General features: G+C 37.2%; 2 protein-coding genes across 5 annotated transcripts in view; one reads left to right on the top strand and one right to left on the bottom strand.

Annotated features, from left to right (window-relative positions):
- Window positions 1-10,928, bottom strand: part of PDCD10 (programmed cell death 10) — a 52,440-nt gene extending 41,512 nt beyond the window's left edge. For 2 of the 4 annotated variants that reach the window (XM_077160961.1, XM_077160962.1), the window contains exons 1-2: window positions 10,692-10,928; window positions 4,478-4,554 (exon numbers count right to left, since the gene is read on the bottom strand). The gene's annotated coding sequence lies outside the window, so the exon portion shown is untranslated. The remainder of the gene's footprint in view (window positions 1-4,477; window positions 4,555-10,691) is intronic. The other 2 variants (XM_077160963.1, XM_077160960.1) reach the window with 2 other exon arrangements.
- A 234-nt stretch (window positions 10,929-11,162) lies between these two features.
- Window positions 11,163-24,557, top strand: part of SERPINI1 (serpin family I member 1) — a 78,693-nt gene continuing 65,298 nt past the window's right edge. The window contains exon 1 of the mRNA XM_077159153.1: window positions 11,163-11,603. The gene's annotated coding sequence lies outside the window, so the exon portion shown is untranslated. The remainder of the gene's footprint in view (window positions 11,604-24,557) is intronic.

Raw genomic sequence — 24,557 nt, forward strand, 5'->3', positions numbered from 1 at the left:
TAGTTCTTGTCACAAACTGAAACTTTATACATTATGAGTGAAACCAGCTGATTTTTTATTACATTTGATGCATGTGTATAGGCCTCACTTTTTTTAAGAAGTGTCACTTAAAATATGGCCTTGAATCTGAATCAGAAACAAAAGGGGATAAAGTATATCATCTTAAAGCTCTTAATACTCTAAAATTTGTTGATAAGATTTTGTAACTGATACTTAATATAGCTTCAAAGGTAATCCCCATGGGAAATAAAAAATGAAAAAGATCTCATCAGATAATAAAACCTGTTTCGGGTTTTCCTCCCCAATAATCGATTGATTCAGAGTTTCAAATAACTGGTAACCCCCTATTTTCTCTCAACAACTTAGCATTACAGATTACACCCATCAGGTTATGGGTAAATCATGGCATGGTTTGGCTACTTCACACAGCTAGAAAGGTTAGCATTTCATATAACAACCTACACACCGTTTAGAGATTTCCCATCAAAATTTTGCAAGTCAATTTCAAATAGGAAACAAAAGATTTTGAGGAGAAAGCCAAGAAAATGGTCGGCTTGGAAGAGAGTAAGTAGGAGAACCTACTTACAAGCAAATGAGTTTGAAGCCTTCAGGATATACCTGTCTCTCTCTCTTTCCCCTGAAAATCTTATTTTCTATAATTCAAGATTTTATATTTTAGTTTTATTATTAATAAGGTTATACAGAACTCAATTATTCTGAACATGCACTATTGTCAGTTTAGTACATACAGAATTTGGCATGGAAACATCTAAAACCAATCTCTTGCTAACTAGTACTTTAAAAGATTACCTTTGTGACTGTATTGTTTATATAAATACACACATACACACACACACACACATATATAACTTTTTCTAGGCTTCTTCAAAATATCAAATGGCCATTTTATATACAGAGATATGGGAAAAGAGAGTAAGAATTATGACCTGAAAATATGGGTTCAAATTCTGGTTCTGTCATTTATAGACCATCTTATCACACAGCAGGGATTTCACCTCTGTATGCTTTAGCTTCTTTATTATTAAGATGGATAATATCTAAGTTATACAAACTTCACAGGGATTTTGTTAGAATAAAAGATCAGGTAATTACTAAAGCATAAAGCCCTCATATTAAATGACATTAAGCATTATATATTTTTTGTATTTTTCAATAACTATACAAAGAAAGAAAACATTTCACAATGAATTCTCTTTTCATTAGAAGGTCTAAACTACTCAATCAAATTTGGAAAGGCATTCACTCTGATATACAACCATTTCTAGGTACTTGATGTTACTGACTGATTCAAGGACTCCAGCTATCTTTGTTCCCTAAAACAAGCTCAAAAGGATACAATATCTCTGTCAATTTGACCAGACAAACATTTGCTGAGCTGATAATTAAGAAGTAATAAAGGTCTAACATATATTTTCTGCAAGTGCTATTAAGATGCCTTTGAAGACAGAAAACACTGGCAAATTAGAACACAGTGACCCATGAAGGAAAAATGCCTAAATGTAAATGTGCTCTAAATTTGGCTCTATTCATTTTGTCACTCATTGTTAATCCCAGTATGCCTATTATAGATATACGCAGTCCTTAATTGATAAAGAGACTGGGTTTTAAACATGTTTATAAAGCAGCCCTTAGACTGGGTTTTAAACATGTTTATAAATCAGCCCTTAGAAATTTTAAATTTCTGTCTTTTACAGAGGGTTAAGTGGAAGTTAACTTTCAAGTTCTAAAAAAGACTTCAAAACCCACAATGTTACCTAAAGGAAAACTACGAACAACACTTTCAACTATACCTATACTATACTAATAGCACTACTGCTAGAGAGGTATTAGAGTGGTGATTAACAAGCCTGACAACTCGGAACCATACTAGCCTGGATTCAATCAATCCTAGATCTACCATTTACTATTTGTGAGACTGGGCAAGTAACTGAAATTCTCTATGCCTCCATTTTCTCATTTATGAAACTGGATTAATAATAAAGTCTATCTCTTAATGTTTTTATGAAGATTAAAAGAGATCAATATTCAGAATAGTTCACGGCACACAGTAGTTATTCAATATAGCTGTTATTATTATGTACATAAAAACGTATATGGGTAGTTCAGGGTTTAAATGCCCGCCTTCCATGCGGGAGACCCAGGCCATGCACCCAAAAAAAGTATATGTGTTCTAATTTAGAACTGCCAGATCAGATCATTTTCTTTAAGTAAGGATTCCTCCACAACCACCCAGCAAAGGATCAAGGGCTCCTTAAAAGAAGAGAGACAAATACAAGAAGATAATGATTTTAATACCTCTTTAACAGAAAACTCATTTTTCCCCAAAATAAAATCTTATATCAAACCATATATATGAGATAAAAACAATCATCTGTTTATTCATACATTGATTTAACAAATGTACTAAGTAACCACAGCTTACTAGCCTTTCCTTCTCGATATGAGCTCCTTAAAAACCACCCTCTGCCCCCATCTGAAAACCTCTGCTCTAGGACAACTGCTACCATGGCATTAGGAACTGAAAGATAAAGTGAATGGCCCTAATCATAACACCAAGGCCTAGTAGAAGGTTTCTGGACCCAGTTTTCCATAACTCAGATGGTTCCAGATCTCAGTCTCACAACAGTAAATTTACTCTCACGCTGCCATACATACTTACAGATTTTTTTAAGAAACTTAAATGTTTGGATCATAAATTTTAAAGTAAAAATGGCTATTTTAAATTATTTAGTCCAATCACCAAATTTCACAATTTAGAAGTACAATTTCACAGAAATCCACATTAAGAAATAAAACAGAAGTAATAATGACAGATTTTTTTTTTCCAAATGCTACTGTGTTACTACAGCCAACAACCTGTGTTACTACAGCCTTCAACATGTTAGTTGGTTTGCCAGGCTGAACTACAGCTTCCAGATTAATCAGCCCTGCTCTTTGTATTGTCAATGGGTCAATGAGCTTACAGCGAAGAACACCAAACTCCATGTAGAAGTGTTTGCAAACCAGAGGGGAAATGTGGCTCTGATTCAAGGTCACTCCATGGTCCTCTGCAGCACATATTTGTGCCATCACTTGGTACTGCAGAGGTTCCTGAAGTGACCTTGCATTATTCTGGCCACTTAGTCAAAAACATCCATTCTTTTGCAGGGAGTAGGATAGAGAACAAAATCCTCTACTGTATGAATCTTGGTGGCAGGCAGGTCCTTGGCTTGGGCAATCGGAAGCTCCCTGCTTTGACCCTTTAGGACAAGAAGCAAATTGAAGGGACAGTTGATTAATAATTCACTGACAAAGCACTGTTGCCCTGAATCTAGCTGCCGCAGTGCCAGGCACTGTGTCGTACGTAACCCAAGTGACTGTTTTTTAGCAACACGGCTTTGTTCTTGGTTCCCTACTCTCCCCTGGTTTCTGCCTTTCTTAGGTCAGTTCTGTAAGCAATTTAATGTCCCTTTTAATGAAGCCCTTTTCAGTTTAATTTAATCCAAGTTGGTTTCTACTGTTTACAACTAGACCCCTGAACTCATTCACCTTAAAAGTTAACTGCATCCTGGTGCCTGCTCATGCAAAAAAAAGTTAACTGCATCCTATCAGTGTTTGCAGTTTCATATTTTGGGGAGTACTGTTTCTTAATATAGAAATCTATGAAATGGACAAGAAGCAATTAAGTTTTCTACAGTTGGCAGTAGAGAGCAGTAAATAAACACTCAGATTTGAAACAGAAAGATGTGAGTTTGAATTCTTGCTCAGCTGGGTAATACCAGGTAAGTTATTTAATCCCATTAATGGGAATATTGATTAAAGTATTCATCTCACAGGGTTAGGGACACTAAATGCATATAAAAGTACTTAACACAGGTTAATACACAATAAGCATTCAATTCATATACCAGTTACTGATATTTTACCCCAAAGTTTATAAACCTAACATGACATCAGGGTTGGAACTATAGTGAGGAAAACAAGACCCCTGAGGGCATAAAATTTAACTCTGTACTTACAGATAGGGTGAGTGCCTCCTTAAATTCTGCATCCTAGGTGCCTTGCTTACCTCACCTTAGTTCCCATCCTGCATAGCATACACAATGATACACAATGACAGTCTAATAACGATAACACAGCATCATAAAGCCACTTACATTGCATATTTTTACCTTTTCCCTTTCATGTGCCAAAATGGAAGTATAAATAAATCACTTGGATCACCAAAAGAAAGTCACATAGATCATCCAATGTCAACTAGTTTAAGAATACATAAAAGAATCTGGTCATCAGATACATTTTAAAACTATTTCCCTGGCCTATACTAAAATTATTTTTTATTCTCTTAGTGCACATAGACCACTTGTGGTTCAGAAGCTGGCTGAGTCGCACAATGAAAACAAGATGCCATTAAAATCCTCAAGATAAAATAAAAGGCAATATACTCTCCATAGGATAATCAAAAGTTGCCTATTACCTCTGAATTAGTTGATGGGAAATGCAAACAGTAACAAATAGCATCAGCTGGTCTCCAAAATATTGCTGAACACCTGGCTGTGGGAAAAAGATACACATCTCTTTAGTTGTAACAACCTTCCTTTTTCTTCTTTTTTTTTTCTTTTATGCTATTTCAATGCCTAAATTTTTGCTAAATCCTAGTCTGAAACACAATCATTTACTGGTGGGCAAGAAACAAATTTGTCCACTTGAATATGTTTATCTTTTGCACATAAAGTTTACAATCGAGTGGCTCATTAATCTAATAATGCCCACCTGAATAGTTGTTTAGTGTTTAATTGAGGCACAGGTCTTTCTATTTTCCTCTCTTTGTGATCTCTCATTTTAACTTCTCCAATACAATATCAAAACATTCCTTTAAAATCCTTTAGAAATTCAACTAAGCTTAAGCCCTCATAATTTATCTGTCTCCATAACTGAAAGTACAATCTAAGGAAACTGTACCGTGTGGGTTTTGCCTACTCATTCGGTATCACTTATAATCTTAGATACCTACTATTTAACCTAATAATCCCGAAATGGCTAAGTTCCTCTACAATATGCAACATGTATTTTCTTTACTTTACAAAATATTTTAACACCAAAAATGTTGCCACGGCCTCTCAAATACTGGTAACATAAGCCTCAGAAAATTAATCGACTCTCTGACTCATGTATTTAACACTAGGTACTAGTGAGGCCAACATTCTATCTGCTGATGCCATTTAACTTCACCTTTAGCTCCCAAATGATCTCAAACATAAATGCTGTTAGTCACAAGAAGAAATGAGGGAGAACAGAATGCCTTATCTGTCTACATTATCAAAAGTTTCTCTTATAACCTATGCTTGCAAAGTATAATTCATTTTTAGGAAGTCCACCAAAACTAAGCTAGGATATCAAACAGTATCCACAAAGCTTGGTTATTTTTGAATAAAGGACCACACAGCATTATTCAAAATCCTTTAGAATTAAGTTAAGAAAGACTTAAAACAATCTGAAGTAGCGTAAGAGGTAGGTCAGACTTAAGGCCCATTCACAACAGTGCTACTGTAGCAACCCTATGAGAAGTCTGAGAAAGCAGCAGGGGTGTAACATTTTAGTTTTGCCATTTCTTAACTCCATTCTTAGCCGGAGTTACAGTTCATCCTGAAGATAAGACAAGATGGTTGGATAAAGCAGGAAGGCATGTCTCAGTGTCAAGGACCAGAAAGTAAATTGGAGAAACTACCTTCCTATCCAGCTGATGGTGGTAACTTCTTAAAGGATTTTTTAAGAGTAAATTTGACTCGAAGTAATTTTTACCTGCCACACTGGCCTTGAGGCCTAAAATACAACTTTTCTTATAATTGTAACTCTAAATCTAATTGACCTCCAATGCAGTCTACTGACAATATCATTTTTGTTACACAGGTTAAAAAAATGGTCTTGATTCAAATCATAACTGGAAGCAATTATTGGCTGAGTGACCTTGGGCAAGCTACTTATCTTATCTACACTTCAGTTTCCTCATATATAAATAGGGATAACAATGCCCTTACTTCATAGAGTTGTTGTAAAGATTACATGAGATCATGTAAAATGCTTAGCATGATGTCTGGCACTCAGTTACTGCTCAATAAATGTTGTTCAATAAATGCTGGCTATGATGTTATATCCCAGCTCATTCTGAACAGGGTTTAAGACAATCTCACACATAACTGATGATAAATATTTGATAAAGGAATGAACCAAGATATTATTGTGCAATTTAGACTTACCTCTGGTACTTATTTCCAAGAAACTAATCAATCTGAGTAAACAACAGTGACTATCATTTAACATATATCAATTATGCTAGGTTAGATATGAAATTTTTATCCAAGACCCAAATAACATCAGGATCAACTTTTAAAAGTTAGTTTAGGACTTGGCAAGGAATATTTATATTCAATGATAAAAATAGAAGAATTGTCAAATTGTAAGGCCAAATTAGCAGTTTCTAACAGATTCTGAGTTATATGGTAAATCCACTGTAATTACAAGGCATGAGGCATATAAAGCGACAGCAACTCAGAGCTGCGAATTTATTTTATACCATTATTGTGTTACTGCAAAGGATCAGAGAATTTTTTTTTGAGGACCAAAACCTAACACATTTTATTCATGAAATTCAGTTTGTTTTTAAATGATATTATCTTTTTACTTTCATAAATATATAGGTTTAAAGTAAATAAAATATTATTTAAGTTTCACCAAAATATTATGGAAATTTTCAAGAAGCCTAAAATAAAACCTCTTTTAAAGCAAGTACCACTCAATTTTAAAACAGTCACCTTACCTAAAGCAAGTGACATTAAAGGTAAAATTCACAATCAGCATGGTGAAAAACAAAACAAAAAGTAAAAACATCAATTCTGGAGACAGATTCAGATTCAAGCTCTGGCTCTAACATCTACTATCTGGAAAATCTCTAGGAATTTAACTAAACTTCTTTGAGTTGTGGTATCCTCAGCTGTAAATCAATGTTAATACTACCTACTTGAAATAATTGTTTTGAGGACAAAATGACAATATTAGAAAGGAACAGAGTTCATTCAAAGTTCTTTCTATGTCTATATTCTTTTGTTATAATGAACATTGCACGCAAAATATAGGCCAGTGTAAAGTTCTCCAAAATGCTGTTATGAAGAAATTTTGCTGTAATGGAAAATAACTCCTTTGCCATTTCCATATAAGCTTTTTATACTGATTTTTGAAACCTACAAGAAAGAACATTTTCTACAGTCTATAGTAAACTTTTGCCAATGATTCCTTTGCACCTAACCTAACCTTCCAAGCCTAAAGTCATTTGAAAGTTCCTATATTCTTCAATTCCCCATGAGTGTGAGAAGCAAGACTTTCATTTATATCTGATTTCTGTCCCTAGCATAGTGCTGGAGGTACTGAGTATGAATGTACTCATTCAGTAAACATTTACTAAGCATTCACTTTGTGCCAGGTATTTTGGTAAGGAGCAGGGAAAGACAACCAGCAACTGTATCCTGCAGATAAGTAATAAGGAAGATATCAAATAAGTACACAATTGAGTTCTTATTGTGATGAATGGTTACAATGGAAAAGTGCAGAGTATGGTGAAGATACAGTGGGGACCTTATTCTAGTTTCTGGGAGAAGGAGGGTCAAAGATCAGGGAAGGCTCCCCTGAGGAATGACAATGAGTGAGATCTGAGAATTAACTAGGAACTGGCCAATTTTTTGTTTTGGGGGGGGGGGGGTGCCTGGAAGGGAAGCAGTCCAAGCAGAATGATATAATATGTACAAAGAACACTGAGTCAAGACGGAGTTGATCTATGTAGTAACTGAAAGGCACAGAAAATTAGAAAGGCTGGGGATAAGGATGGAGAGCTGGATAGGAAAATAGAAGACAAATTGTCAGCATTAAACAAAGAGTAAGAGTAGGTTCTAATATTTGAATATTTGAGTCACATTAAGTCTTCTTCTCCTGTTAAGATAAATAATCTAAGCAAACTGAATCTTTACTTCACAGTACTAAAAGTCTGGAGTCAGAAGACCAGAATTATATCTTGGTTCCATGAGTTACTAGTTACATGAACTTTGGCAAGTCACTTTAACAATCTGAGCATATTCACTCCCTTTATGAAACAAGGACTCAATAACTCTACCTACTAGGAATTACAACAATAAAATAATATATAGTCCCTGTTCTTACAGACCTTACATCCTTACAATCCAGTTAGAAAGAGATATAAACGAGATACACCTTAAGTCCTGTAAAAAACGATGTCCTGAAAAGCACAAAACGGTAAGAAATACGGACACTGGTAAACTGTAAATGATTATAAAATATATGACTGTACACATTACACAGTGAACCCTTAATTATCCAGTGTGAAAAAGTACAAAATGACCACAGTACTCCAGCACATGACTGAAGGATGACACATACAAGAGAACTTTTACTCTGCCATCCCAACATACAAGAAACAATACGAAAACTATCTAGACCTTAGTGATAAAGATATGTTATTGCTAGAACTGAATGAAGATCAAGTGCACTACATTTCATTTATTTCCAAAATTTCCTGACTTACCTCAAAAAAGTTTTTTTTACAACCTCATTAGCTGCATGCCAAAAGCTATGAGAACTCACTTCAACCTCTGAACAAAAGCAAATGTCTACAATACCATCTAAAAACATACTTGCTTTATCATCACTGACTCATGTTCAGTTTATGGTCTACTTACACTGCCGCACCCTTCTAATACAGCATTAAACCAGTTATCCCCACATACTCTTACATCTATTTTTTTTTCGTTGGTTCTTCCTTTCCTATGTATTATCATTCATGGTGCTGCATTATTCTGGATATTACTTCATTCTATAGTATCATACCTTTCTTTTATTTTAGAGGTCATTATTAATTTCCAGACCATCTTAACTTCAATCATAGGGGAACAGAGTACCTCTGATCGCAGAAAAAGTTTTTGCATTTAAAAGTTAAACACACTTTTGATCATATTATTAAAGTTGCAGAGGGCATTCAAACTTCAGCATATATCGATGGTCAAATTATAAACAGTAAACCATGATTACTGCTACCTATAGTTAGTTGATTCCTGAATACAAACTTTATGAAGAAATCTTGAAGTCAAAGAACATACTCCTAAAATTCTATTAAAGAAGTATCCAATAATAATAATATTCATGGGCTACAAGTGGACATACTTGGTCTTATTTTTAGAATAAGACTATTCTATTTTTAGAATTCTTATTTTTAGAATAAGACTGGAAAAAACGCACTACCTTGTGCTCAATATGAAATAAAAGTGTTTTTCTTTCATTAATGTAAAATAAAGATTAATTAAAAAGAAAAAAGTCTTAGATGATGTTAAAAAAAATAAAGCAAGATATAATAGGCTGGTTTTATGATTTATACACACACACATCCCACTTCAAAAAATGCCACTTCAAAAAATGAGGTAAACGATAAACAAAAATCCCAAACATAAAATGTGATGTTATCTCCAAGAAATGCAGAGTATCTTTTTTTCTAGTAACGAGCACACTAAACTCTTTTAATACTGCATATCTGAAAAAAATTGTATGTCGTTTTATGAAAGAATTCTAATCCCATCATGCTGAAAATGATGGTAAAGTGAGTCCTGTGATAGGAAGGGGAAGGAAGATTCCTCCAAACATAAGGATGGGATATACTGTTTAACTGTTGTTCTCATACATACCCTTTAAAATAGCCTGTAGTAAAACAGTATATCATTGAATATACCTCTAATAAAAGGAAATACAAATATGTAACTTGAAACAGATTCTTTCTTTCCTTTGAAGAATTTCACCCTAGCTAAAAAAGAAAAAACAAAACAAAAAACTCTTCACTTCTCAAATGGCTTCTTAGAGAAACCATAAAATACATCACTTCGCCACTTCCTCCACCCTCTTCAAAAAACCTAACCAAATGGGCTATTTGGGGGGCGGGAGAGCGGCAATTCTGAATGGACGCCGACTAGATTCAGATTATCTGCCTCTACGTGTGTGACCTCGGGCACGTCATTTAACTCTGCTTCCTCAGCAGCATCCCGACGGGAACGTGAATCAGTAAAAGGGTAAACATACCGTAAGTCCTTTCTGCTTAGGACAAAATTACCTCCTTTGAGGAACATCAAGAAACTGGAACTGAATCCGCAGATTCCTGTCAACATCTGACTCTTCCTTCTACGGTTCTCCTCTTCCCTCAAAGGGCATAACCCGAGTCACCCCGAGGAGCAGCCTCCCAGGCACCCCTTCCTTCCTTCCTCCACTCCTCCCCTTTTCCACTTCTAAAGCAGTCTCACCTCCTCGCCCCGGGCCACACCTTCAGAGGACCCCACCCAGGTACATCCGCCCAGACCCCCTTCTGGGGTTCCAGAGGCCAACCTCGCCCTTGCTCTCCCGCCCCCAGCTAGAGGAGACTTCCTGGAGGCGCTCAGGCCCAACAGGGCAGGCGGCATTTACAAACCCGCTTTACGCCACTCGCGTAGGGTAACCTCGCTTACGCCCATCGGGCCCGGCTCCCAACCTCGTCCGCTCCGCCTCCCAGAATCAAGCCTGAGCGCCTCAGCCCGGGCCCCTGTGTGACCCGAAGCCCCTTCTGCTCCGCTCGGAGCTACGAGGACCCGGAAAGAACAGCCACACCTTACCGGCAACTGGGGCAGCGACTCCACTTCCCACCTTTGGAGCCCTCTTCAACTCCCAGATCAATTCACTCCGGCGACGCCGGAAGGACCCGAGAGGAACCAGGCGTTGTCCGGAATCCTGCCCAGCCGGAGTCGCGCAGGGGCCTGTAGGGACTCGTAGTCCCACCTGCTGGCCTTGCCGGCAATTCCCGCCTCCATCGGACTACAAGTCCCGGCAGCCTGTGCGGAGGAGCCTAAGGCGTTGGGTGGGGACACTCCCAGCCAATAGTCAGCGAGTTTCCTGCCTTTGCGGGAGGAGGTGAGATGAAGAGACAGGGTACTCGGAAGGGGACGGAGGGTGGGGTCAGCTCTCACCTGCACCAATCAGGGCGCAGGGTCGGTCCCGCAAGCGACTCACCCATTGTGGGGGCGGGCGAAGGGTGCAGAGGAAGGGAGGGGCCCGAGGTGGGGGTACGTGTGAGCGGAGCGGAAGCCTCGGGGTAGTTGAGGGAGCAGCCAGTCCCCAAGCACCCCTAGCAGCTGTACCCGGGTCGGGGCGATGATAGGCTGAGCCAGGGCTCTCCACGAAGACGCCCGGGCGGGGCGGGAAGCAGCTCCAGGTGTGAGGCCGCTGGGTGTGGGTAGAGTGGTCCCGCAGGGGACGGAGCAGCTGCAGAAGTGCAGGGAGCGGGAAGGTACTGGGCTGCAGCTTCCCGCCGTCTCCATCCCCGGTAGCAGTAGGAACAGCAAGGGGAGGAGCCACGGCTGCCGAATTCACCAACTAGAGAAGGGGAGGCGGGGCTTGGGTGCCTGTAAAGCCGGAGGCTCAGCCTGGACTGTAGTTTCCCGGGAGAAAGGAGAGCTGGAGCAAGGGCGGAGCACGGTCCTCGGAGCATCCGCTCCAGCATCCTGCCAGGGGTTGCAGGTGTGTGGGAGGTAAGCGTGGGTGCCGCTTCGGGACGTACGCACGCTGCCCCGGAGAAAGCCTCATCCAGTAGGAATTATGTCAAGGAACAGCTCAGAGAGTCTCTACCTTGTATTAGGAAACCAGTACAAACCCTTTTGGGTGAAAGAGGTACATTTTTGGACTCTGAGGCGGGGGGAAAGCAAAAGGTGGTTTGCCTCCGGGCGTAAAGGGCGTGGCTAGGGTTGTTGCTTTGAGTTGTAGCGTTAAAATTGTTCTGGGAGATCCCCAAATTGAAAGAAATCTTGCTAATTGAGGACAGGGTGGATTGTATCTAGATAGATGCGTAGCTGTTAAAAAGCAAAAATTTTGTCGTTGATACAGAATTACTTCAGAACTCCTTCATTAGGAATATAAGTTTGCATTCTTCTTCAGCCTCTGCCTTTTACGTTGATTTATCAGATTGTCCTGTTGCTGACCTGTTTTCCAGGGAGGTTGTACTGCAGGTTCCTAAAATTGAAAGAGATCTGTATTAAGGAAGCAAAGGCAGTGAGGAATAGTCAAGACGACTGACCCTACCAGAAGTATAACTTTTGCCAACAATACTGTAAAAATGCATTTTAATGGATGCTTTCCTTCCAGTGGCTCTGGTATATTGGAACAAAGACCTAGAGTCAGCTAACAGTGGAAACATATGGTGTACTTTATTGCTCTTTATTTTCTCGTTTGTGTCTGGTAATTTTTATACATTTGAAAAACAAGCGTAAAAAAAAATACTGTGAGAGTCTGTTTTCTATCTAGAGGGTATACTAAATGGTTATCTTAGTATGTGTTCTGATGGGTTCAGACATAACACGGAATGTCTTAAAACAGTTTATTCTCTGCATTAAACCATGTGCATTTTCTTTCAATGTAATTAAATATTTATGGATGGAAATATGTTTTAATACTAAACTGTTTTAACACTAAGTGAAGATGAAAGTTGCCTCTACCTTTGTGTAACTATGACACAATTATAATTTGTTCTTTTTAGTAAACTATGTAAAAGGCTACTTGTCTAGTTCATGTTTTTTCCTTTTTGTTACAGAGGTTTGCCAGATTATGATGGCTTTTAATCATAGTAGCATATTGCAGCACATTTTGCTCTGAAATGCCTTCATTGTGATAATTGCATATTTCAGAGTCTGAATGCTTTAATCTGGATTTCTTGAATTAGGGTCGTTAAAATAGAATAATTGCTTTCTATTTTTTTCTGTTTTCATGCTCCTAATTTAATTAGGATTTTGAATTTTATTTTTCTCAAGAACACACAATTCCTTTTAGAACAGAAAGGCTCAAAAAAATTCTCTTGGTAGCTTAAAGTTGAATACTACTGAGTGTTTGATATCCTAAATGACTTAGTACATAAGTCCCCCTCTCCTACACACACCCACCCACACACATTTACACACCAGAGAAATATGTAGAGAAGAAAAGATCTTAGAACAGCACCTGCTCTTAGATAGTACATAAGCAGATCAGGTAAGTGTTAGAAGCAGGAAAGAGCTTTAAAGAAGAAAAAGCAACAGTAACCACTAAACTTAGCAGCCCTGGTTAGGATCATATCTTATGTTTGCTAACCACAGGAGAGTCTATTAATTCACATAGGTGATATGACCCTGTGAAAATTATTTTAGAGGAGAAAAAGTGGGTATTCGAATGTAGTGAGGCATGGAAAAAATTGTTTGCCCTTGTTATTTGTGGTCAAATAGGTTGTCCTTAATTAGGGTCTTAATTTCTTTCTTAGGCTCGGCTCTTGATCATTTTATGAAATTGAATGTTGCTGTCACTGGGTTATTTCCCCCATATAATAATAATAATAGCAGTGAGGTTATTTCAAAGCCCTTATTAAAAGATCTTTTGAAAGGGTTTCGTTGGGAATCACTTAATAACCAAGCAAATGAAGAAGAAATTAAATACCAAAAAATTTGAGATTGATATGTTCTTTGAATCCCAACTATATATAGATCGTCGGCTCTGAGCTATCATAAGCTCTAGAGTCTCATCAGGAATGAATGAGTTTGCAGTATTAAAGTAGTGAATTTTTTGCCTGTATCCAAGATTTGGATCCTTTTCATTGTGTCAATGAAAGAGATTGGGTTCCTGTATGTCACTTGAGAGTAAGACCACGTTCTGATAAGGAAGAAAATGATTGGCAATATATACTACTTGGGCATTTCTTTGTTACCTTGAACTCTTGACATGTTTTAAATTGACGTTCATATTAAATTTCAGATTATCAGAAGACTTTTCTTGATCGTATGTTACTGATACTGAGAGCTGCACTATATGGCAGACAGTTTATGAATTTTGTATAAAGCCCTACCTAGATTAAAAGCATACTGTTTAATCTGCTCTTGATTTTTACTAGTTGTGTATGAATACCGATGAGGTTGTCATGATATGAAGAGAAAGAGAAAGAAAAATCAATAAAGTACAGAATGTCTCTCCTGAATGGAAGGTGCTCTGGGGGTATCATTCTTTACCAAAAGACTTGATTAATTTCAAATGCAGTATGTTCTGGGCTTTTTAAATTTTTAAATTCTGACTCTAAAAGTCTATTGAGTAAGAATAATTGAGAAACATGGGTTTCTCTTTCTAACAGGAGGATTCACTGATGTATGCAGCACAAAAAGCAAGACTTAAAGGTTTGAGATCAAATGATTTTGGTGCATGAGGTGGGATAGGGGTTATATGTATGAAGAAAGCTGCTTGAAGAACATACTCTTAAGAAAAGCTAAAAGAGATTTAAGCTTTTTTGTTAAATACTTATGATTCCATGACTTTTTTTTCCCCCCTAATTTTTTCTAGAGACATTGCTTGCCTACATTGACATTTTAACTGGAGCCAGACTGAAATTAATTACTAAGATTTTGAATAAGCCTGGGTTATTAGAGCAAAACAGAGAAGATCACGTGCATATACCCTAAATTTTAGGTAAAACATTATTATTTGCATATGATTTAAGGCAAAAAAACCAAAAACCTAGTATAATGTTTTCCCCCTAATAATAGAGTTCCTTGAAATGAGACAATAAAGATGAGCAAGAGCCACTTTTTTTAGGAGTATATTTTATGTTTTTTAAGGAAACTTCTAAGGTTAAACACTGCTTGGGAATCAAAATGAATTGTTATACAAAGGTAAGGGTTTTTTGTTTTCTTTTTTGTCCTTTAATCTCATCCCTAAAGTTTTCTAATATTATTCTCTAATGTAAGAATTTAGTCCTAAAAGTTTGAAAAGCATGTTTTAAATTAATAGATTATTAGACCGTATTCCTCTTTTCTTGAGACCATATTCTTTTTTATCTCCTGTGCTTACGTCATATCATACTCAGCATGAAGTTCTCCTACAACCATGTACTGAGTTAGAACTGTTGGCCAATGCTTCTTTAATGTACACATTGAGTCATCTGGTAATTTTGAGAGACAAGAGTCAGTTGACCCTGGAAATGATTACGCTACATTAGTCCCTCTGAGAATGCCTTTGTGCTGGTTAGCCTTTGCAAGGTTGTGGATTGAGCCTAATTTGATTCAGGCCGTGCTGGAATGCAAAGACTCATACATAGCTTTGGATGCCAAAGTTTCTAAATCCATCCCAGAGCTAGAGAACATGGACCAGGGAAATGAATTCTCCATGTAATGGGACCCAAGGACTGCACTTTACAGCCAAGGAAGCCCCATGATTCACCATCATTTTTCCTCAGGTCTTTGGAGACATACCTTTGTTGAAGCTTAAAAGAGGCCTATAAAAATTGAACTTGCTCTTCCATTTTCCTAATCAATACTTAAGAAGAAGAAGAAAAGAGTAATTGTATTTATAGAATTTTACATATGGAACATTTACTATTTTTTGCAGTTGCTCTTCCAGAAACAAATTAATCTGATTAGTGTTAGAATTAAGAATTGAAATGTTTTATCTCTCATATTCTTTATTATAAGATCCTGAGAATTCTAGTATATTTTAAATAGTTCTTTAGTTGTAAAATTCATAGTAGTGGGTATATAACTGCCTTCTGTTTGCTTTTTTAATGTACTTTTTGGCTCAGAAATAATTCATTGTTCTTATGTTCCTTCAGCACTACTCTTAGCAGTGGTTAGCACTGTACCTTCTATAGAGTTAGCTGAGTTCCTAAAACTGTCTTTCTCAGCAGATGCCTTAGTATCTTTATAACTAAAACTTGGTTTCATTCATCCTTTTATTTACTTTGGAACTTAAGGCATTTCTCATACTTGGTAGGTGGTAACAATTTGTTCAAATATTTGGCAACCCATAACGAAACATCATTTTACAAATTTTGCAAAATACGGCTAGAAAAAGAATTTTTTCTTCGACATCTGTTTTAGCACCAAATTCAGCCCTCTGCCCACAACAGTTGCTTGTATTAGAACTAAATGTAAATATCACTGCGTTTGCTTGGATTTCTGAATGGATAGAGCAAATATTTCTATTAGCTGCCGCTTTGCATATTTGTGTGTGCTTTGTATATAAATTTATTTAGTGGATGCCAGTGGAATTTGTGCGCTCCTTTTCTTTCCTTGCCTTTAGAACTTGACTACTTTAAAGAAGCACTTAAATTACACCCCCTCCATACACACATACACACTTGCTCTAATTTTTTTTTCCTTGACACAAGGAAAGACTTATCAAAAAATAAATGTGTAATAATAAGCTTTTATTTTTACATTTTAACTGGTCTTGAATGTTCTACATTCAGTGAAATGATTGTATTGGGAGGCCTCATTAAGCCTGAATTATACAGGAATTTATCACCTTTGAGCCAGGATGGGAAAGGGATGAGTTTTGCCACTTGGCATTAATGGTATTCAGTGCTGGCCTTCTGTTCAGCTTAACTATTAGTGCATGATTCCAGCGCCAACCACTGCTTTGAGGCCCCCTTCTGGTTCAGCCTTGGAAAGGGGCCTTCTGAGGTCTTCACAGCTTTTAATTTAGTATGGGAAGAAAAGCAGATGGAATTTACTTTGATTTAATAATCACCGTTTCTTAAGTGTATTGTGTTTCTCAGACATATCTCCTACTGGAGTTCCCAGTAAAGTAGTTCATGTGTCACAAAGAAATTTCTGTAGCTCAGTCTTAGCAATTCAATGCTTAGCTCTCAGCTTTTAGGCCATTTCCCTCCTCGGATCTTGGCTTCTTTTGAGTGGACCTGGATGTCCTCCCTGAACACACAAAACTTTACCCAAATTGGATTGCTTCTGTCATTTTCATAAAAACCTAAATTTTGTTGTGAAAAATTACATAGTTTTAATTGAGTGAGGTGTTTTAACTTTATTTAACTTGAAGAGTTAGTTGATTTTATTATTTTTCTACCTCTAGTAGGATGCTAGAGATGCTGTGTTTTGATGTATGATTTTTGCTGTTCACTTGAATTAAATCAGTTATTAGGGAATTTAATTGTTGTGTACTTCACAATCTTAATGTTTCTGAGAGATATTCAGCCTTCTAGTTAAGAACCTTCTATGTAGTATCCTAAATTGCTTACAGATATTAAATCTCTTATTCTACATCTAAGGCAGTAAGTAGTATCTTAAGTCATACATCCTTATGAGGACTTATTTATAATATGATACTGCTTACAATTTGTACAATACCAGAATTCTTACAACTACATAATGATGTTATAATTTTTGGCTAAAGCAGTCTTCTAGTTTGCTAGCTGCCGGAATGCAACACACCAGAGATGGGTTGGCTTTTAATAAAAGGAGATTTATTTCATTAGTTCTTCAGAGGAAAGGCAGCTAACTTTCAACTGAGGTTCTGTCTTACGTGGGAAGGCAGAGGGTGGTCTCTGCTGGCCTTCTCTCCAGGCCTCTGGGTTCCAACAACTTTCCCCAAGGTGACATCTTTCTGCATCTCCAAAGGCCTGGGCTGAGCTGCCAGTGCTGAGATGAGGTATGCTGAGCTGCTTGGGCTGTAATACGTTGAACTCTCTCATTTAAGCACCAGCCAATTAAGTCAAACGTCATTCATTGCAGCAGGCACACCTCCTAGCCGACTGCAGATGTCATCAGCAACAGATGAGGTTCACGTACCATTGGCTTATGTCCACAGCAACAAAACTAAGTGCCTTCACCTGGCCAAGGTGGCAACTGAATCTAACTACCACAGGAAGTAACCTTTTTTTTTTTTTTAATTCTGAGGTCTTGAACACAAGGTATTTTTAACTAAATCTAAGTCAAAGTAGTAATTTTTTCTTTATATTAAAGTTACTGATATATTCTTTTAAAAAGGAAATGCTGATAACTCAAAAAATTATAAAGTCTTAATAGCTGTTAATGTCTCTAATATAAAAACAGATTTAATTAATAACTTTTAATATAAATTTGAACATCTTGAGAGTAAGAGAAAAATATTTGTCACCCAAGGTTATCTTAAAAGCAAATTTTTACTCACATTACAAAGCCCAAAAATAATTGACAGTTTAGAAAATACTTGTAAAGTGTGTTTCAGTTAGATATGCCTTCAGCTGCAAGTTTTATGCACAATGACATAAACCAGTAGAGATTTATATTTCCAAATCAAGAAGTCTAGAAGAAAGTAATCACTTACTTTTTTGTTTAGTGGCTCAGTAACGTCAGGCCCTTGCCCTTGAGCTTTCCCTCATGCTTGCTGCAAGTTGGACACTGCTGCTGATCCCGAAATCATGTTTTAGTTCAACATGCACAATTTTCTATGATAGTAGTTAACAAAAGAAGACATTGCAAAAACACTTCCATAAAATCAAGGATATGTAACTTAGAGCTATGGTATCACAATTACTATGGTAGAAGTCCAGAAGCTGAAAAAACTGATCTATGATAGTACTCAGGGAAAGCTTGGAGGAAGAAGTAGCGTATTGTGGTCTGTTGCTCAAGAGCAGGGGAGGACAAACTATGGCCCATAGGCCCACCACTTGTGGTATTTTAGTTTGCTAGCTGCCAGAATGGAATATACCAGAAACAGAATAGCTTTTAAAAAGGGAAATTTATTAAGTTGCAAGTTTACAATTCTAAGGCTGTGAAAATGTCCAAATTAAAGCAAGGCTTGAGAAATTTCTAATGTAAGGTATCCAGGGAAAGATACCTTGGTTCAAGAAGGCTGATGACATTCAGGGTGCCTCTCTCAACTGGAAAGGCACATGGTGAACATGGCGACGTCTGCTAGCTTTCTTTCCAGGCTTCTTGTTTCATGAAGCTCCCCCAAGGGCATTTTCCGTCTTCATCTCCAAAGGCCTCTGGCTGCATGGGCTCTCATGGCTCTATAGCTTTTTCCAAAGTGGTTTTCTCTTAAAGGGCTCTAGTAAGCAACCCCACCTTGAATGGGTGGAGACACATCTCCATGGAAACCATTTAATCGAAAGTTGCCACCCACAATTGGGTAGGTTACATCTCCATAGAAACAATGAAAAAGCTTCCACCCAGCAATACTGAATGAGGATTAAAGGACATGGCTTTACCAGGGTCCACAAATTCAAACCCACACATACAGTAAATAAAGTTTTATTGAAACCTGGCCAGGCCCATTTGTTTATGTATTGTCTAATAACAGCAGAGTTGAGTCATTGCAACCAAGACCATAGAGCCCACAAGCTTAAAATGTTTATTTCTGGACATTAAAAAAATGTCAACCCCTGGATGAATGTAGACTGAGCAATCACACAAAAGTGTTCAGATTTTTGCCCCACAATTACTAGCTATGTGATATTGAGAATGTTGCATAATCTTTTTGAGCCTTGGTTTTATGATATGTTACTTGATTGGAAGGATGTTTATATAGATTAAATACGGTTTTGCATAAAATGAATTGCACAGTAATGGGAATGTATTAAATATTTTATTAAATGTTATATTTTTTATGATGCATTATTTTAAGTGAATTGTAACTTCTAATTCAAATGGAGATTTGAAGCTCTAAATTTGCCCCCTCACTTTTATGTTTAAGGACATAGGCCTAAACACAAAAGCTAAAAACTCTTAGAAGAAAGCATAGGAGTAAATTTTTGCCGCCTTGGATTAGGCTAACGTTTCTGAGATAAGACATTAAAAGTATAAATGACAAAAGAAAATATAGATGAGTTGAACTTTATAAAAATTAAAATAGAAAGTGAAAACCCAAAGAAAGGACGAAAATATTTGCAAATCATGTTTGGGAAGGGACTTGTATTCAAAACATAGAAATAATTCTTACAGCTCAACAATAGAAATACAACCCAATTAAAAATGGGTGAAGGTCTAAATAGATAATTTCTTAAGATGACATACAAACAGTCAATAAGCCATTAGGGAAATGCAAATCAAAACTACAATGAGATACTGTACACATACTAGTATGTCTGTTATCAGAAGCACAGATGATAAGTATTGGTGAGGATATTGAAAAATTGGAACCTTCATCTGTTTCTGGTGGAAATATAAAATGATACAGCTGCTTTGGAAAACACCTTAGTGGTTATTCAAACCATTAACCATAGAGGTACCATATGACCCAGCATTTCCACACTTAATTATATGCTCAAGGAAATTGAAAATATATATCCACACAAAAACTTGCACATGAATATTCATACCAACATTATTCATACTAGCTAAAAAATAAGGCAATCCAAATATTCATTAACGGATGAATAAACAAAATGTTTATCCATATGATGGAATATTAAGCCATGATTTTCATTCCCAAAAAGAAATGAAATTTTAATATATGCCACAACATAGATGATCCCTTGAAAACATTATGCTAACTGAAAAAAAAGCCAGGCAAAGGATAACACTAGGAAGTCATTGATACAAAATATCCAGAAGAGGCAAATCCATAGAGAGAGGAAGTAGATTAGTACAAGGGGAAATGAAGAACAGGAGTGACTGCTAATGACTGAGATTTCTTTCTAGGGTGAGGAAATGTTCCAAAATTAGATAGGGGTGAATGTTGCACAGTTCTGTGCACACTAAAAATCACTAAAGTATACTTTTACAGGGTAAGTTTTGTGGTATGTGAATTATTTCAGTAAAGCTGTTATTTTTTATATAGATGTAATATAAAATGATAAACAGTGAAAACTAATGGAAGATTGTATTATAGGGAACACAGGTTAACAAGAAAAAAAAGGTAATGTAGAATAAAATATTGTTTACATCATTTGGCTTCACAGAATACCAGGCAAAATTTATGAAGAGAGACCAAGATCTAGACATACCTTCTTAATGTATTTTTAATTTTAATTTTAAAAATGAAGAAAAAGAAATTAACTCCAAGTACATAAAAATGAAGGGCGGAAAAAAATCAGCTGGGCATCAGACTTCTCTTGTGCAGCACTTAGTGATAGAAGGAAATGGGCAATGTGTACAGAATTGTAATGGGATATGTTTATGACTCAAAACTTCTTACCAAGCCAGGAGTCAGCATGCCTAAGGACAAGAGAATGAGATTTTCAGTCATGCTAGGGGAAAAACACAACAAAAATGCCCACCTTGCTGGCCTAATAATTGAATCAAGTATTCAAGTTTCAAGATGGGGAAGACAAAATAATGAAACAAGATTTAAAGATATGTTTCTCTTTTTTTGATAAAACAATTCACATGTCAAGAATAATTATTAAAGTAAGATGCTTTATGGAAGAAAAATGATTATTGTTCTGGATCAAATATATAGATTTAAAAAACAGGAGGATTTATAAGACAGCATATTAAATTTATTTTACAAATGGAAGAGTCTGTAGATGCTGTTATTCTTCACATTGATAGAAAATGAAATACTTAGGAATAAATAAACAAGGAAATATGATCATAGCAAAAAGGAAAAAAAGCATGACAATACACTAAACAAATATATCACAATTGTCAATGGCTTAAGTCCCTTATTGAAAGATAGAAACTGTCTTACTGGATGGAAAACAAAATCCTAACTATTTAGTGCTTGAATGAGACAAAGTAATACTGGTTTGAAGTAAAAGAATGGCATAGAAATAATGGACAAAAATTTAAAATTGTAGGGTAACCATGTTTGTATCAAATAAAACAGAATTCAAGGCAAACAGCTTTAATCTGGTATGGGGGGTAATTATATTGAGAAAGGGGAATATTTAATAACCCTGAACCTGCTTCAAATGGTCATGTATCATTAAAATGCATAAAGCAATATGCTTCAATTCAAGGGAAAAAAGTAAACATGCAAGAGTAAGAAGAAGGAATGGAAAGAAAATGGACTTGGGAAGAAGCAGAACAGATGACAGTGGCCTGGAGGTAGAAGCAATGATGTTGCAGATTCAAGAGAGATTGGGGATACAGAACCAACAATTCTGTATGGGCTGCAGCACAGGGATTACCGACAGGTCAGAAACTAGCCAACAAGCAGGAATGTGGGTGGGTGCAAGTACACACCCACACATGCTTAATATATTTGAATGCTAGTTCACCACAGTCATGGTCATCCTCCATTGCTTATATTAAACTAATTTTGGTCATTTACCTTGCCCCCTGGTCTTTGTAAGCATGAGTTGTCTGACTCCTACAGAGAGTAAGGGAGATGACTGAAGAATAATTTTAAGAGTCTAGGCAATAAGAGTAGAAAGAATGATTATAAAACTTTAAGAAAGTAGCAAAAATCGCATGGTAATTGAAAGTATTAAAAAAAATTTTTTTAAAAGAATTGTATTCATCTGTTTTAGTCTGTAAGCGCCAGAATGCAATATACCAGAAACGGAATGCCTTTTAAAAAGGGAATTTATCAAGTTGCAAGTTTACAGTTCTAAGAGCATGAAAATGTCCAAATTCAGGCACCAATAGGAGATTACCTTCACTCAAGAAAGGCTGATGTTGTCCAGAACACCTCTATCAGTTGGAAAGTCATGTGGCTGGTATCTGCTCTGATCTTTGGCTTCTGGACACCTCTCTTAGCTGGGAAGACACATGGTGACATCTGCTAGCTTTTTCTCCTCATTTCATGCTTCCCCAGGGGCACCTTTCTTCCACATCTACAAAGGTTTCTGGCTGTGTGGCTCTGTTTGTTCTGAGCTTTTTCCAAAGTGGTTTCCTCTTAAAGGGCTCCAGTAAGTGATACCACCGTGAATAGGTGGATATACATCTCAATGGAAACCATCTAATCAAAAGTTACCACCCACAATTGGGTGGGTCATATCTACATGAAAACAATAAAAAGGATCCCACCTAGCAATACTAAATGAGGATTGAAGAGCATGGCTTTTCTGGGGTACACAACAGTTTCAAACTAGGCACATTTCCACCCATTGGATGCCAAAAAGACATGTTCTTTCCAAGTACAAAATACATTCATTCCATCACAATATCACAAAACCTTAAACTATTTCAGTAACAATGCAAATACAATACAAAGTCAGAAACAGTACAAAAATCTCATCAAAATCAGCTACAGACATGGTCTGTCCTAAGGCAAAATTCTCCTCTGGCTTTGGACCTGTAAAATTCAGAATATGTTGCCAACATACAAAGGAGGGACAGTCACAGAATACATGGAGAAATTGGAACACAGGGGTCACCAGATCTAAACAATTCTGAAAACCTGCAGGGCAAACTCCATTAGATTTCATTGTTGAGAGTCATTTATCCTTGGGCCTTTAGAAAGCAGCAGTCCCACCCTTCCTAAGGATCTGTGCAGCAACCTGGGTCTCTCCAAATGCAACCTTGGGGGACATTGGGGAGACCACCTTTTTCTTGACTCCCCCCCCTCTCCAAACATTGGGGCCACACCAAGGCTCTCTGCCATCTCCATGGCACACCCTGAACCTCTCCAGAACAATGTGTTGGCAGCCAGGCTCTCCCCAATTCGCAAAGAATGTGCTCCACCCTCTCCAAGGCCTGGGACACAACTGTTCCAGAACATGTAGGTGGAAAGCCCACCCTCTGCCATTGGGGCAAACTCATCCTCTCCATGTGCTTGGGTGGATCCCTTCTCCTGGCCCAAGGTTTCTTGGCATCAAACCTCTGAAATTCTGATTTTGCCTCTGAAGTTACTTTTCCTTCAGTTTGTCCCTTTTCTGTCCCTTTTAGTCCAAACTGTCAGTGTTTCCATTTATACAGATCCTCCAACACTCTTGTTGGTTTTCTATGTAGTAGGCAAGGATCATAACTATCAGACAATAGGACTATCCACAAATCCTTCTTAGATAACTCCATCTTCAATCCTGGCATTTTCTGAAATGGCTGACTTGTTCCATGTTTGGTTAAATTCTCATGTCGGGAAGTGTTCTCTGGGATATCCCTTTCTGGAGAACCAGAATTTTCCAGCACATCAATTTCTGGTTTCTTTGTACTTAAAAATCAGGTCTCAGCTTATTTCATTCCTGTTGCATTTCACTATAAGCTGCAAGGAGAAACGAGGCTGCATTTTCCACATTTAATTTGGAAATGTCTTCTGCTAAATGTTCACGTGCATAGCTTTTAAAATTTGCCTTTTATTCAAAGCCAGTCATCAATTTTGCCAGATTCTTTGATGCTTTAAAACAAGGATCACCTTCCTTCCAGTTTTCAATAACACATGTATCATTCTGCCTGAGGCCTTATCAGAGGTATCTTTGGAGTCCACATTTCTACCAATAGTGTCTTCTAAGCATTTAGGTCTTCTCTATCAAGCTCCTCACAACTCTTCGTGAAGCTTCCACTTATCCATTTAAAAAGCCATTCCAACATTTTTTTTTTCTTTTGCATAGACAGGCACTGGGAATTGAACCTGGGTCTCCAGCAAGGCAAGTGAGAATACTGCCTGCTAAGCCACCATGGCCCACCCCTAACATGTTTGGTATTTGCAAACTACTGCATCCCACTTCTCTCGTACCAAGATCTGTTTTAGGTTGTAAGCTGCTGAAATCCAATATACCAGAAATGGAATGGCTTTTAAAAGGGGAATTTGTTAAGTTGCAAGTTTACTGTTCTAAGGCTGTGAAAATGTTCCAGTTAAGGTACCCACAAGAGGTTACC

The sequence above is a fragment of the Tamandua tetradactyla genome, chromosome 5, assembly GCF_023851605.1.
Source record: "Tamandua tetradactyla isolate mTamTet1 chromosome 5, mTamTet1.pri, whole genome shotgun sequence".
Classification (NCBI taxonomy): domain Eukaryota; kingdom Metazoa; phylum Chordata; class Mammalia; order Pilosa; family Myrmecophagidae; genus Tamandua; species Tamandua tetradactyla.